Source organism: Felis catus, chromosome C1 (assembly GCF_018350175.1).
Source record: "Felis catus isolate Fca126 chromosome C1, F.catus_Fca126_mat1.0, whole genome shotgun sequence".
In the NCBI taxonomy this organism is placed as follows: domain Eukaryota; kingdom Metazoa; phylum Chordata; class Mammalia; order Carnivora; family Felidae; genus Felis; species Felis catus.
Window position 1 is genome coordinate 163480127 of NC_058375.1, and position 16193 is coordinate 163496319.

Sequence of the window (16193 nt, forward strand, 5' to 3'; positions counted from 1 at the left end):
TTGATGTAAGACATAATTTATTTGACAAGGAAATACGAGTCTGTGCCCCGAATCTACATTTAACTGATGGATTGAGAAATTTAAAAATTGCAACAAGATAGACTCTCCCCCACATTGCCATCCTCCTAGCATTTTGCTAATCTCTTTGGCAGTGAATTTACATATCTGTGTCTACATCTGAATAGATAGAGATTCACAGGCATGCTACCGCACCCACGTTTTCACGAATAGAAAACGGGGTCTTATTTTATTAGTCATTGATGATTCTTATGGAAAAATTTTAAAGAATTTCTTCCTGCCATTAAAATCGGGATATTTATTTTATTTTACCATCATAGAGATAGTTACAGCTTTATAAAGCGAGCTATAATGTCTTCAAATCTAGGCTGCTCATGCCTCTGTCTAGTAAATGGAAGTTCTGTTAGCATTTTAAGATTTATATATTTCATACATTCTCCCAAGTCTATGTCCCAGTTCTGGTAATTGGAAACTTCCTTGCAGCTTGTGCTCTATGCTCAAACTGCTTGTCAATTAACCTTTGCAAAATGAAAGTTTTAAAAAATACGACTTTCATATTTCAATCATGTTCATTTTCAATCATCTCAAAATGTAGAAATTAAGTAACACTCGGGGGTCCGCAATGCTTTTTACATATCATTTAAGGTTTGAAACATCTCTTTGGTGTCCAAATAGGACTACTATTTATATGCAGCGGATGAGATTAAGTGGTTAAAATTACTTGTGCTGGGTATCTCCCCGCTTTGTTTATAGGTAGAAACAAAATACTAAGTATGCCGAAAGCATTTTTCATAAATATGCACCGTTTCCCTTGACGTTTCTGACTGCTGTCTGTGACATACTCACACTAGGCCGTACCAAGCATTGGGAAAGAAAACAAGGGTCCTACTGTAATACCTGAAATTTACATTTCGATGATTTTACGCGAAGTTGTTGCCCATCCTAACGTGTTGACCATTTGAGGGGGAAACGTCTAACAACTTCTAAGAACGACAGGAGTGAAAAACAGGAAAAAGCCAAATGCTGAAGGTGAAAAAGATGGGAAAGTGCAGTCATTGGTAGGTTGAAAACGGGTACTGAGACTGTTTATGGAGAGGTTGGAATGACTATCTCCAAGCTAAGAGAGAGAGGGAGGAGGTCCATCATCCAGTCTGGAATGTTTGTTAGAGTTTACTGTTATGCAAGGTATTGTGGTTTTTTCAAATAGGTATCAGACCCTGATTTTCTCACTTTAGCATCACCCCTAACCCCCTATCGACCTCTACTGCATTGTCCCCAACCTGGGTTGCCACCCTAATATTTATCCTTGAGGAGAATGGTGAAAACACGGACATCTGCCAGGGTTAAGGGCGATCCTTCATGCTCTGTGGAGCATCTTGATGTAAACTTTTATGTTATTTACCTGCCTTCTGCCCTTCTAGATCTCAGATTCCCTTAGAAACAAAAGTTCTCATTACTAGAATGTACTCTCCTCCAGTTAGATCTACCCTGCTGTATTCAAACCCTGTTTGATAACCATTCATACTTTGGGAAAATTTCCACATGTTGTCTGATCTTCTATTTGTCTTAGAGCTAATTTACTCACCTTGCTAGGAGAGAAAGAGTGTAGCACATACATGTAGCCTCTTCCTCTTTTGCCTTTTTCATGTTTCCCGCTATTTATTTTATTTTATTTTATTTTATTTTATTTTATTTTATTATGCTTTAAAGCTGCTCTTTAAAAATATTTTTCTTTTTTTTTTCTAAAGTAAGCTCTATGCCCAATGTTGGGCTTGAAGTCACAATCAAGAGTTGCATGCTCGGGGCGCCTGGGTGGCTCAGTCGGTTAAGCGTCCGACTTCAGCTCAGGTCACCATCTCACAGTCTGTGAGTTCGAGCCCCGTGTCGGGCTCTGGGCTGATGGCTCAGAGCCTGGAGCCTGCTTCCGATTCTGTGTCTCCCTCTCTCTCTGTCCCTCCCCCGTTCATGGTCTGTCTCTCTCTGTCTCAAAAATAAATAAACTTAAAAAAAATATAAAAAAAAAAAAGAGTTGCATGCTCTACTGACCGAGCCAGCCAGGTGCCCCAGCCCACTTTTTTATTCATCATTGAATGTTAGCAGAATTAAAATCCAGTGAGTATTTCTTACTCCAACAACATATGAGTTTTTAGAGTTCTAACTGAACTGGATTTGAATCCAGGCACCACTACTTACTGTGTGACTTTGGGCAGGTTCAGTTCTCCACTTTGAGTCTTAATTTCCTCATCCGTAACACTCACTTTGCAGAATTATGCAAACAGAAATAAAACATTTAGCATACACTTGACATAAAATAGATGCACATTAAGTGCTATTTCCTTCCTTCCTTTCTTCCTTCCTTCCTTCCTTCTTTCTCTTTCTTCTTCTTTCTTTTTCTTTCTTTTTTAATTTTTAAATTTTATTTAATTTTATTTATTTTTAAGTTTATTTATTGATTTTGAGAGAGGAAGAGAGAGAGAGAGAGAGAATATGCATGCATGCAAGCAGGGTAGGGGCAGATAGAGACAGATAAAGAGAGAATCCCAAGCTCGATTTCACAACTGTGAGATCATGACCTGAGCCAAAATCCAGAGTCAGATGTTTAACTGACAGAGCCACCCAGGTGCCCCTAAAGTTTGTTATTAAAAAAAATTTTTTTTAAATTTTATTTAATTTTTTAATTTTTATTTTTAAATGATTTTTTAGTTTTTTAAGTGCTTTTTTTCTTAAAAGTAGCATAGGACAGGGGTTAAGGACATAGACTCTGAAGCCAGACCGCCTGGGCTCATGGTTCCAGCTCTGTCATTTATGTGCTATGTGACATGGGCAAGTGACCTAACCTCTTGGTGTGATAATAATAATTGACTTCCTAGAGTTTCTGTGAGGATTACGTGAGTTAATATCTATAAAGCGCTCAGGATGGTGTCTGACATCTGGTAAGCATTATTTAAGGAAGTATTATTATTTTCCTCTTCGTTCTCTAAGATGTGACCCTGATTTCACGAGTGTAAGAGAACTTCAGCTATTTCCGTTCTGACCCCATTGATTATGTTCTTCTTTCCAGCTTATCTATTACCTCAGGCAAAAGACCCTGTAACCAAATCATCCCAAGAAGGGAAGCAAAAGTACCCCCTCACGCAATAAGGACTGTCCTGGGACACCTGGCTCAGGCGTCACACTACGTCACACTACGCTCAGTCGGTAGCGTGAAACTCAATTTTGTGGTTGTAAGAGCGAGCCCCACATTGGGTGTGGAGATGACTTAAAAACAAAATCTTTAAAAAAAAAAAGGAGCGTCCTGACACCCCCAAGACCCTGTGTGATTGACCCCAAGACAACGACCGAGCTGACCTTTACTGCCTGTCTGCATGTGCCCACTGATCTATGTCCCACCTTTTCCTTCTACACGCCTAGAAGAATTTTCAGCACTTCGGACACAGGCTTCGAGATGCTAGGGCACTGTCTTCCTGGTGTTGGTCTTGCTAAAATAAATTCTTTTCTTGTTTTACCTCCACTCATCTCTCTGCCTTTCAGTTTTGTCGGCAGCAAGTGGCCGAATTTGATCCGGTTGGGATCTCTGGAGTCAGGTGCTCTTGGACCCCTGTGCCTCAGTTACAGTGGATTGTCAGTGGCTGGAACCAAAGGTGGGCCAGGGACCTGTTGGTCAAAAACAGCCCTCCTTGGCTGATCTTTCAAGTGGTGCTCTGCTGATTGCTCTTTAACATTTCCTGAGAGAAGAAAAACATGGAGGTTGGAGAGGAAGAAAATTTTCTCTGTCCAAGACTCTTCTATCTGGATTAAGAATTACATTTATGTGAGATAGACGGACGGGAGAAAATAAAATTTAATTTCAGGTGTACGGGAAATCCGTACAGAAATGAATCTCCAAAGATAGGCAAAATGAGGTATATAGAGCATCCTGAACTAAGGAGAAAGCTAGGGGTGGGGATAGAAAGGGGAGGGAGGCCATTAACAGGAAGGTGAGAGGCGGTGTTTGGAAAACAAAGGTTTCTTAGGTAAAATGGAGTCGCTTCTAAGAGCTCCCTTCTTGGTACAGGCTCTTTTCTCATGTGTGTTTAGGCAGGTGAGGGGGAAGTAAAGAGCTTTTCCTAAACCTGCTGGGTTTTGATGGCTTTTAACTCAAAATAATCTTCTGGGCAAGGTGACCCATCTTGGGGCAGCCTTCCCTTGGCGCCTACAGAGGTTGCAGTCTATCCGCTTTGAGCTCTGAATCGGAGAGATGGCGGCCTGCGGAGCACTGGGTGTATTGACTGGCTATAGTTCACAACCATTCCTACTCAGATGGGAATCCAGGAAACCCAGCTGAGGCTGAGGAAAGGGAAGCCCAGGAGTAAAGCCCTGAGCACCGAATTCTATATCTCATCAGCACTCAAAAGTGTGAAAGGAGAGACGGCTAATTATTTCGGCAATGAAATGAGCAACAGGCCATCTCATTTATTTATGTAGGCTGGAATTGAGAGCCGAATGAGATCCAAGTCACGTGGAAACTCAACTGAGAAAAAAATTCAAGACCCATTTTCTTTTTCTAGAAATAAAAAAAGAGACCATTTAGAATTGTTAACGGCGAGGCCTACGTGCAGGTTGAAGAGACTGACGTGAAGATATGGGAATTCACCAGTCAACACTCGGGGCTGGTGATATATAAATTACACACACTCTTAGGAACACAAATTAAAGTTAAAGTAAACATAATGTATACAGCACAAAGCTTTGGAATTCTAACTTGTTGTTCTCATTGTATCTTGCCTGAGTATCCGTGTGATCAAAGCACTCGATTTTTATCATCTCCTCTTTTCATCCTTCATCAGTAGCCTCTTATAATCTTTATTCATTGTTATAAACAAAGGCAATGTCTTTACTTCCTAAAACCGGGACCTTTTTTGCTTTGGTCTGACTTCAGACCTAGTTTTCGGTTCATGATGCATTGCCGAATGGTTGATTTCCTCACACCCCTGTTTGCTAACCTTTCTTGACAGCTTCTGGATTGCTCTACCTAGTAATTTGCTCCATAATAATGGCTACTGTGAGATGTCTCCTAACTATTTCCTTTATTTTTAACAAGGATTCTTAACACCCTCTGTAGGTGACGATATGCAATTACAGATACAAAGTGTCCCCCAGGGGATGGCCGCTCACAGATGCCACCAGGATTTTTGTAGCGCAACTGTTAAATGTAATGAAAACAAAGAATCAGATTCTCCAAACATCCAGCTCAAATAAAATTTTAATTAAAAGTTATGAAGGCATTTTATTGATTAACAATCTTCGTAATTAAAGAGTGTGGTTGACATTTTTTTTCTAGTTGGATTTGTTCTTCCTTTGAGATCTCTAATTGTTGTATGGTTTTACATTTATTGATAACTCTGTTTGATGAATGCAGATGCCACCTTTTACGGCCGTCGTTGACAGAGTAATCATATTGTGAGAAACACCAGGCTTATGTAGTAACAGCTGTTGTAGCTACCCATGCTGACATCCATCGGGGAAATGTGTTTGCTGCTATCATGGGTACACGATGAATGGAAGGTGCAATAAAGCACAAGCTAACATTTTGAATATCCTTACAACTCTAGGAACTTTATTGCATATTACAAGCACTTTGATCTCCGTCCAGTACTTAAGTCTTAATTATCAGACTAATTGCACAGACTATGTTCATTTTCAGTGGTAATCCTTTTGTGATTAGCTTCTGTGTTCAATAACTGACTTATCCTTTAATTAAAAGGACTATTAACCTTAAGGCTGATGCTGTGTCTTGGGATTAACCCATACAGAGTTAATGTTTAATATCATTGTAAAAGCTTTTGCTGAAAGGTGTAGCGTAAAAATGTGTAGAGGGAAAGCCACGAAACATATCTCACTTTTCTGATGTGCAGAAAAGCTCTGCTAAAGGTGAGGGTTTTAACGAAGACTCCTCGTAGACTAAATTTCCTAAGGGCCTACCTAACTGTGCAGCCACTGGATTAACCATTTGAACCCTGTGCTCATTTACAGGAAGAGAGTGCTTGCTTTAGGACCAGATAGAGTTTTATCTCGATTTTCAAAATCATTATATGTGTACGTGATCAGGGTACTTAGCTGCCAGTGGTCCAGAATAGAGAATTCCTTCTTCTTTTTTTTTTTTTTTAACTCCTACAGCGAAAAGGGTTTTTTTTTTTTGTTTTTTTTTTTGATATTGATTTCTATGCAAAGGTTCACGGCAGCTTGAAAACAGACATAACGGTGGCACATGGATCCAAGTCCTGAGCAGTTCGTGGTCAAGGTGGGTAAAACTTAGCTCACCGGTAACCAGTGAAACAATTAAGGAGCAGGTGCAGGGGGAATCGGTGCCACAGTGTGGAAAGCTTGCCAAAAAGCCAGATGCGGCTGCCGGAAGGGCTCTATTTCTTCTTCACTTTGGCATCTGGGTTCTGCAATCAATGTTTTCCCCCAGCGTGTCCCATGACACAGAGTCTTTTGCTGCACTGGTCACTTAGGACAAGGAAGAGAAATGGCTTCTCTCACTCCCCCCTCTCTTGCTCATATCCTTGCCTCCCAGAGGAAGGGGCCCTTCATTGATTCCATCCCCCTGGTGTGTCTTAAACATCCGTAAAACACAGGCTGCTGGGACCAAAGAGCTGTGGGAAGGCCTCCATTCTAAGGCTCCTGAGCTCGCAGGCAACCCAGTCCGTTTTGTTCCATCGCGTCTTCCAGACTTGACTTCTTCTGTTAGTAATGTGAAGAGTAGCCAGACCAGAATTTTTCTCCGCCGGCGCGCATGCTTTTCAGGAATTTGGCAATAACATGAAATATTTACCAAAAGGACGTGGCCATCCGCGGGGGGATTGTGTGGTGAACAAGAGGGCGACGTCCCCCTGCCCACCCCAAAGCTCAGAGTCTAGCTAGTGGGATGGTGACTCCTTCCAGCCCACCACGTTCACTGCTGGGGGTGGGTAGCCTAGCAAGGGGATGGACTCTGCCCTGGATAGATTGTACCCTTTCTAGGTTTAGAATTCCCTGAGTAGTTTGGTCTTAATCATGACCGAGGAGTGTGCATATGCTGAGAGGGGCTGGTCAATATTAGGAGGGAGTCACCCCGGGACGTTTAGATGGTTTAGGGCGTCAGCTCCGGAGGACACGGATACCAGCACAATCCCCACTCCACAGAGCACCAGCTGTGTGACTGTAAACAAGTCACTTCCCTTTCCGGAACTTGGTTTCTTCAGCTGTAAAATGGGGTGTGGAGGGAACCAAGGAGACGGCGCATTTAGCACAATACCTGGCGCATAGTGTATAATAAATGGTGACAACAGTTTTCCAGATTGAAGTTTCTTTCGAGAGACCTTCCGGTAGCTAAGAAATCGGCGGGAGGAATATGTTATATACAGTGATTATGACGATAATAATCTCTTATAATTCTGGAACACCGTCACTTCCTTGATCCTTAGAAAAGCACTGTGAAATAGGCTACTTCGATGATGATACCGAAGCTTGAGGTCGGTGTGAGACTTGCTCAGGCTTCCACGTTGTACAGGAGGGACTTAAAAGTCAAACCAGACTCTCCGTGTGGCTAGCCATTCTAACAGAATAGAGGGAGCCACAGGAATCAGGAGCCTTCGTTCTTTTTCAAGTTTTCCTGCCAAGCTCAATCATTTACCTCCTATTCCCTCAGGGCATTAAGCTTTTTGTAAACAGAGAATTTTAAACGCACCTATTAATTATATATCCGATATATGAAACCCGTGATAATTTCTCATAATTAAAGGATGCACTTATATTTGTAAAATTCGAGCATCTACCCTGCTGCCAGTACAGCAGGGTATATTTTAATAAATTAAAATATATTTCCAAAGAGCTTCCCAAGTGAATCTGTGGTTAGTAGAAAAATTCTAAGTAAGCCAGTCTGCGTTAGTTATGTGAGGTTAATGTCTATCAATTATGATTTATCAAGGCTCAAAATGCCTTGGAAGGAAGCAACAAAAGCAAAATCACAATATTACAATTGATGTTAAAACAGAGCCAGGGCGCTGTTATCCACATTCTACCGTCAAAGGAGCACGGGTAAAGGAGGATCAGCACATTGTTCGTAAAAGGAAATGGACCAGCCGGGCGCTGAGCCGAACTGGACACGTCTAAGACAATATTCTAAGACAACTTATTGGACTTGAGACCATCTTGAGGTTGGGGGTGGGAGGATGGAGTGTGTTGACACCTGCGTGCAGGAAGATGGCTGATAGTTTTAGGGATACATTCTACAAGCTACATATGTGTGTGTGCATTTTAATTTCTACCTATTATCTTAACTATAGATGAAGGTATTTTGCATATATTTTTAAAATATTGCAGTTTCTAGTAAGCAACCTACCTCAAACGGCACAGGAAAGCAGACACAATTAGCCTCTTTAATTATTAAAAAAAAAAACCTGTCTAAAAATGACCATTAAATATGGGAGGCTATTCAATCATGGGTTATGCTTTATGGGTTGTCCGAAGATTTTTTTGTGATTGGAGGCAAATGTCTTTGACTCACACTTTCTTAGTGTTCAAATGACGCATCATACTTAAGTGGTATGACTGAAGAATTTCAATTTGTTGGGATACAAACTGCCATCACAGGGCTCTGTACTCTAATCCCTACTATCATGGGCTTTATCTTTCTATTTCCTGCATGGTAAGCTGCCTTGATAACCGCTCCCACTGGTTCTCAACCTTCTCAGTCACTTTTAATTATAAAAGAGACTCATTTCGGTTATTAAAATTGGGCCCCTTTCATTTAAAAACTTTAATCTCTTATTTGATCGAAAGCATTCACCTTCCTTCAGTACAGATTAGCCTTGGGACTCCAACAGCTTGGAGTGTGTGTGCGTGTGTGTGTGTGTGTGTGTGTGTGTGTGATACAATTTGCTCCTTCATACACCTCTTTCTCTTCTCTGTACTTACTACTCTGGCGCAGGGGCAAGGAGGAACAAGATAAACCATTTCCTTGTGCCTCCAGGGCTCAGAATCTTTGTTGTGGTAGTTGCTGTTTGCATCCGCGCACTTCTCCAGACTGATCCCGTCCCTCCCCCCGGTTCTTCCTCTTTCTCTGATTGACCAGCCATCCAAATGCTGGCCCTGTTGTGCAGGTGATATGGGATGCTTTCACGAGTTCTTTGGAAGGCCGGACAGACACCTGCTCCCAAAGAGTCCCCTGTTCAGTGTCAGAGAGCCATCTGACTCTTGGGCTCCTGCTCTCTCTGTCGGCCCTCGTCTCAGACTGTTCACCCAGTGATGGCCCTAGGGGGGGCCTTTGAAGACTATCCCTTCTATCTTTTCAGCACCAATGCCCTTGGGAACGTCCCCGACTACTCACTGGCAGCAACAGGATGCTCCAAGCCTGTCCTCATTTTCTTCTGCCTCGGGATACAGAATCACCACCTCGAAAGGCGCTTTGATTCTCTGTAGTAAAGAAAAATATTAGAGACTAAAGTCTGAGTACCCCAGCCATCCATAAGGTTGAGTTGGTGGCCGGCAAAAACACTGCTGCTCCTCTTGGACACGTTTAATGGTAGAGCTGGAAAAATGTTTCTCTTTAAGATCATGTGTTATATTATTTTTTCAAGGTAATTCAACCACGTTTTAAAATTCTGTTTTAGGGGCGCCTGGGTGGCGCAGTCGGTTGAGCGTCCGACTTCAGCCAGGTCTCGATCTCGCGATCCGTGAGTTCGAGCCCCGCGTCGGGCTCTGGGCTGATGGCTCGGAGCCTGGAGCCTGTTTCTGATTCTGTGTCTCCCTCTCTCTCTGCCCCTCCCCTGTTCATGCTCTGTCTCTCTCTGTCCCAAAAATAAATAAATGTTGAAAAAAAAATTTTTAAATTCTGTTTTAACATAAATACTATAAATTATTTTTTCAAGGCCATTCAAGGTGTTTTTCAATTTTGTTTTAACACAAATACACTTATTTTCTCCATCACAACCTTACTTAAAAATTTCACCTTCCAAATAAACTGTAATTTTGTTAGTCTTTTCAAAGGGATTTTTATAGTCTCAACGTGCATCATTCTGTAATCACTTTATTGACATAACGAAGGCTATTTAAGAAATTTTTATAAGAGAAAATACTAGGGTAATATCTATGGGCTAAATACATAATATAGGGTACATGTAGAAATATGTAATAAATATTTTATGACAAACGATTTATTTGCAAATTTATTCGACCAGACTTACGGGGCAAACAATGAGATAATCAGGAGAATTCTGATGAACTCCCTTGCTCCTAAAATAAAGATTTCTTATCGTTACAGACATGAATGATGAAGAATTGTACTGGAAACTTACTTTATTTTGGTTGGTGGGTGATGGACAGAACTGAGGACCTAATCCTTGACTCTTCACCCCTCTTCTGTATTCCAGTGGCATTGACGGAGCCCCACAAGTAGAAGAATTTCAAATGGTCATCATCCCAGCTGACTTTTGGCTATTTCAGTGGGGAGACAGAGTTAGATCTTAGCGAACACCACCTCACAGCAAGGTAGCCTATTTCTGTTTCCAGAACGTTTTTTTTTTGGTTTTTGCATTTCTGTCGCCATCACCCGGCTTCGGGCATTTGTCAAACTTCAGCCTCATTTGCTGCGCTAGTTTTCCAGACAAATGCACCAGTTCCGGTTTTAACGATGACCAGTTAAATTTACCCATCTGCTGAGGACTTGTGTAAAGTTGCAACAACTATATTCATTTTGGGGATTTCTAAATCTTTGAGAAATATTCCTGCGCTTGAAGGAGAGCTCCTTGTTCTTATTTTATAACGTCCCACTGTTCTAAAATAAAACATTCCTGAGGATCTTAAATGTTCTTTACAACTAGTCCCTTGTTTCCATTTCCAAAATAAAAGTGAATAATTCTTTTGCGCTTTGAGCGCGTTGGCTGTTTTGGAGGGGGCGAAGTTGCCTTAATGTGCTTTGAAATTTTCCTTTGCGATCCCCTTTTGGGTGGAAATTTCTGGATTTTAGTTGTGTCTGTTTTCTTCCTGAGCTCATCCTTTTTTATTAAATGATTCCGTAGCCGTCTCCTGGAGACTAGCCCAGAACCAGGTCTCACGTTGTGTGAGCAGCTTACCGATGTTGCTCTGAGATCTTGCCCGTCTGGTCCCAGGGCTTCCGGCTGCATTCTTGGGCCTGGCAGCCCCATCCCGGCCCTGGTTTTCTTCAATGGCTGGGAACCCTTCAGGCTTCACACCCCTTCATGAGTTTAGTTTTTGCCTCTTGTTTCTCATCCATGGAGATATGTACCTTGGTTTCAAGTGTAACAATGTCTTTTAAATTTTTTTTTTTTCAACGTTTATTTATTTTTGGGACAGAGAGAGACAGAGCATGAACGGGCGAGGGGCAGAGAGAGAGGGAGACACAGAATCGGAAACAGGCTCCAGGCTCTGAGCCATCAGCCCAGAGCCTGACGCGGGGCTCGAACTCACGGACCGCGAGATCGTGACCTGGCTGAAGTCGGACGCTTAACCGACTGCGCCACCCAGGTGCCCCAACAATGTCTTTTAAAGAGTGACTCTTCTTCTTTGATCTTGTGTTATTTTGTTTTGAGGTCATAGTGGTAGCGGTCGTGAGGTGGGGCTGAGGGCTGTTTGTGGCAACGACTTGATCTTCACAGCCGGAAATCGCTGAACTTAAATTCAGAATTGGCATCCTTGCCTCCATTCCCGTCTCCATTTTCGTTCATACTTTATGGTACTGCAACATTCAAATTATGAAGGCCTCAATTTTGATCTCTGCATCACACTTCTTTTTTTTTTTTAATGTTTATTTTTGAGAGAGAGAGAGAGAGAGCAAGCGGGGAGGCACAGAGAGAGAGGGAGACTCAGAATCGAAAGCAGGCTCCAGGCTCTGAGCTGTCAGCCCAGAGCCTGCCGCGGGGCTCGAACTCACAAACTGGGAGACCATGACCTGAGCCAAAGCTGGTCGCTTACGCGACTGAGCCACCCAGCCGCCCCTCTACATCACACTTCTTTTTTTTTTTTTTTTTAATTTTTTTTTTTCAACTTTTATTTATTTTTGGGACAGAGAGAGACAGAGCACGAACGGGGGAGGGGCAAAGAGAGAGGGAGACACAGAATCGGAAACAGGCTCCAGGCTCTGAGCCATCAGCCCAGAGCCTGACGCGGGGTTCGAACTCCCAGACCGCGAGATCGTGACCTGGCTGAAGTCAGACGCTTAACCGACTGCGCCACCCAGGCGCCCCTCTACATCACACTTCTTAAAAACTCTAAATGGTTCTCTTCTGTCCATTGTCAATAAAAAAAAAATGCTCTAATGTTTCACAATTACATACAACATTGACTGTTGGTTTACAATTGCAGAACTATCCCTAAACTTCATAATTTTTTTTTATTAGAATAACTTTCACAGACTAATTTTTTTTTCCATTGAAAAGCCAGGATCTTTACCAAAATTAGTTGTTAGTTAATACCAATGAAAGACGAAGATTTCGTTTTTGATTTTTGCCAGTATACTTCTCAATGAGATTCGATGATTCTTTCCACCCTAATGCATTAGACAGTAATGCATAATAATAATAGTGATAATACATGATGATAATAATGTATTGTACTATATAAAAAGATGATTATATCTACCACGGCTTATTTGGCATCTCGATTTATTTTCTACTATTGGGGATGTATTGATATTGATTCATTTATACCTTATTGGTCACATATCGAAGAGCTAAGAATTAGGGAAGCAGCCAATATCACGGATCCAATTAAAGATAATGGTTTGAATGAGCTCTCGTGGTTTTGAATTCATTTATATGTTATCCTACGCCAGAGTTTCTGCATTTTGTGGTAGTCAGAGAAAACATGGTGACATACCTAGAAAAGCCGCTGGGGGTCGCTTGATGGCAGAGATGTCCTCCTGTGGCTATGCCTCATAGGGAGAGAGCATCTGGGTGGAATCACAGCCGTCTAGGGTGTTGGCCTCAACTTTTCAGGTTCACAGAGACGCAGACAGGTTTCAGTCTATAGAGAATTTTTCAGGCTGTGGGGGACAGATGTACTTTAAAGAAGCCATAGGCAGCTTGGCATTGTGGTTACAGTGCAGTATTAAAGCAGACAGAGGATGAGAATATGAATCATGGCTCTGTCACTTAAGCACTTAGTTTCAATTTTGTCATTTCTACAATGGAAACAGGTAAGAGGTTGTTGTTGTTGTTTTTACCTTTTAAGGTTGCAAAAATTAGAGATAAGATACATACCTAAAGCATCTGATAACTAGGCTACATCCTTGCGTTATATGACCCTTGCCCCCACGACCCCAACTACAGGTGACAGACTGAAAGGAAAGGTCCAGAAGCTGTTTTCTCATTGGCTCTGGGCTCTGTGTTAGGTTTTGTCTCTTCTCCTGGTCTCCTGTCTAGGTTGCCTGTGTTCTGCCTCTTTTACTTCATACCTGATTTTTTTCCCCTCTGCCTCAGTATAGACATTCATTGGATGTTGTCCTTGGGGTTTTCATATGCTCTGTCCCTGAGATATTTTTTTTTTTAGAGTACATTCTCTTCCCTTATTACCTCCTCAAACCATTTCCATGCACACAGTCTTTGGACAAGGGATGTCTCATTCCTGTGCCAGAGCTTTGGAATATCGGTCTCCAATCTGTGCTCAGGACGCTGGGCCCCCAAATGTTCAACTGTGGGGAGAAAGGTGGGGAGAGAACAGATATCCTGTGTCACGTGGTAGCTTTCATAAATGGTTGTGATGCTCTGCTTAAAAAATTACGTATAAACCAGAATGCCAATTTTTTATTTCACAATGGGGGCTGCCCTTCAAGTGGCTGATTTTGTGTTCATTATCCAGGGCCCTCTTTTCTTATTATTAAGATAGTTGAGAAACTGAATTTGTATTCAAAGGTTGCTGGGTGAGCAGAGAATCAGGTAGAGGCTGGATTACGGCCAAGCCTAGGAGGAAATAATCGGTCTCTGGAGGCTCCCTTGCTAATCCCACAGTTGGCACAAGGTTGAGCACCCATTAGACATTTGTTAAGGGTTCCGCGGATGGTCTGCTCTCATTTGTATGTCTGGTCCACACGGGGTGGGATTGAAACAGCTCAACAGCAACACCCAGGTGGCTGCAGCCGGACAGATGCTGGGTTGCGCGATGCAGGAAGTGTTCTAGCCAATGATTTCTACACAGTGGGGGAGACTTTTTCTGGTTGACATAGCCCGGTACAAAAAGCCAGGGTGGTTCATAGAATCCCCGTCACTGCTGGAACACAGAAGAGGGTTGATGGCATGTAGACAGGGAATGTGGAGAGAAGGGCTAAGAGGAGGCAAGCAGCAGGGGCAGCGGCTTACAGAGAAAGGGAACTTGCTGGAGTTCTAGCTTGCGAGGATGTATCCGGTGCAAAGCAGAAACAGCGTAGCAAGAATGGTAGCAGTGCTGCTTGTTAGATAGCTCCCTTCTCTCCTGCTCATATTCTCTCTGTTCGTGCTTCCACGTTCTTTTTCAAACTATGCTTTGTGAACCCCCGGTGTGGCTCAAGCTGACCATGTGTCATCCCTGCTCCCGCATCCCAGACTGCTGTACTCATGGAGTTGCCCGAATTGGTGTCACCGTAAATGTACGATGTCCCGCAGGACTAGGCCCCTTTGAACCAGGAGGCAATATTTGCATCCTCCCAGATCCACTCTCTCTTTCTCAGTCCTCGCAGCATGGATAACTCCTCTCCTATCGCTCTATGGTTCTATCAATCATATTTACTTGCCTGGAGCTGCTCATGATGTGGGAGCCCTTTTCCCTTCCAAGGTTAATCCCTGGCTTTTGCTCCTCTTCCATTGTTTCTTTTTAAATCTCTATCTATCATCTATCTATCTATCTATGTATCTATCTATCTATGTATCTATGTATCTATCTATCATCTATTATCTATCATCTATCTATCTATCTATCTATTATCTATCATCTATCAATCATCTATCATCATCTATCATCTATCACCTCTCTCTCATTTTCTCATCTATCTCTCTGTCCTTTATTTCTAAAAGGACCCCCCCCCCCCCCGCCCCCACCGGCATCTTCCCTACAGACTATAAACATGCTTAGGTCTCTGACCCGAAAAACAGAAACGAACAGCAAAAACCTCCCCTCTGCTTTCTCCCCCTCTCCTCTTTCTAATCTCCCAGCCTGTTGCAAGTGACTTTTACTTTCATTACTTCCTGGAAATTAATGCTTTGAATTTTTCAATACTTTCCATTTTTCCAGAGTCAGTGGAATTTTTTAAAAAGTATATTTAGTTCGACAGAGCGAAAGAGAGTGCGCGAGTGGGGGAGGGGCAGAGAGAGCGAGAGGGAGAGAGAGAGAATCCCAAGCAGGCTGCGGGCTGTCAGGGCAGAGCCCCACACAGGTCTGCATCCCGGGAACTGTGAGATCATGACCTGAGTTGAAATCAAAAGTTGGATGCTTAACTGACTGAGCCACCCAGGCGCCCCAGAACTTTTTCTTTTTATTCTTCTTATTTGACTCATGGAAACATAAGACTATGATTATCCATTTTTGAACCGCCTTTTTTTTTTGTTTTGTTTTTTACAGAGGGAGGAGCAGAAAGGGTGGTGTTGGTGGGGATAGGGTAGCTAAGGCCTGATTACGTTGCATATTGAGGTAAATTTATTAATGGTAGGGGGCCTGATACTTTTTTTTGCAGAAAGTTGTGAACCCATTCTGGATGACTCTGGAGTTTTCCCCAGCACTAGTCTCTCATCCCATTTCAGCCTCCTTTGGATGACTGCTTTTCCCTGGCTGGCTCCTTAAATGTAGTACTCCTAGAGGTTTGCTTTTGACCCTGTTTTATCTTTACATGCTCCCCCAAGGCCTCACTCACTGGTAATGGCTCCGGCATTAACCATGTGCTGTCGGCTTCTGAGTCCGTCCCTCCAACTCGAATCCCTCTTGAACTCTAGGCCCAAATGTTGAACTGGTTATTGGATCTCTCCACCCGAAAGGCATCTTAAACTCAGTAGGCGCTGAACTTCTCTCCCTGACCTGTGCATCTATTAAGTAATCCAGGCCAGAGACTTGGGACCGATTCTCGACTTTTCTCCCTTCTCACGCTAACTTCTCCCCGCGATGTGAATCTGGCCAGACCCCAAGCTTTTTCCTAGCACTGAATTACCACCAACTCAGTTCAGGCCTTTGTCACT

At 42.7% G+C, this 16193-nt stretch overlaps 1 long non-coding RNA gene across 1 annotated transcript; it reads right to left on the minus strand.

Moving 5' to 3' along the window:
• Nucleotides 1–7917: 7917 nt before the first annotated feature.
• On the minus strand, nucleotides 7918–13922 carry LOC123379399. Its single transcript, XR_006583781.1, has 3 exons — nucleotides 13569–13922; nucleotides 12874–13039; nucleotides 7918–9453 (listed from the first exon to the last, which is right to left on the minus strand). It is a non-coding gene; the product is annotated as an uncharacterized LOC123379399 (long non-coding RNA).
• Nucleotides 13923–16193: the final 2271 nt, after the last annotated feature.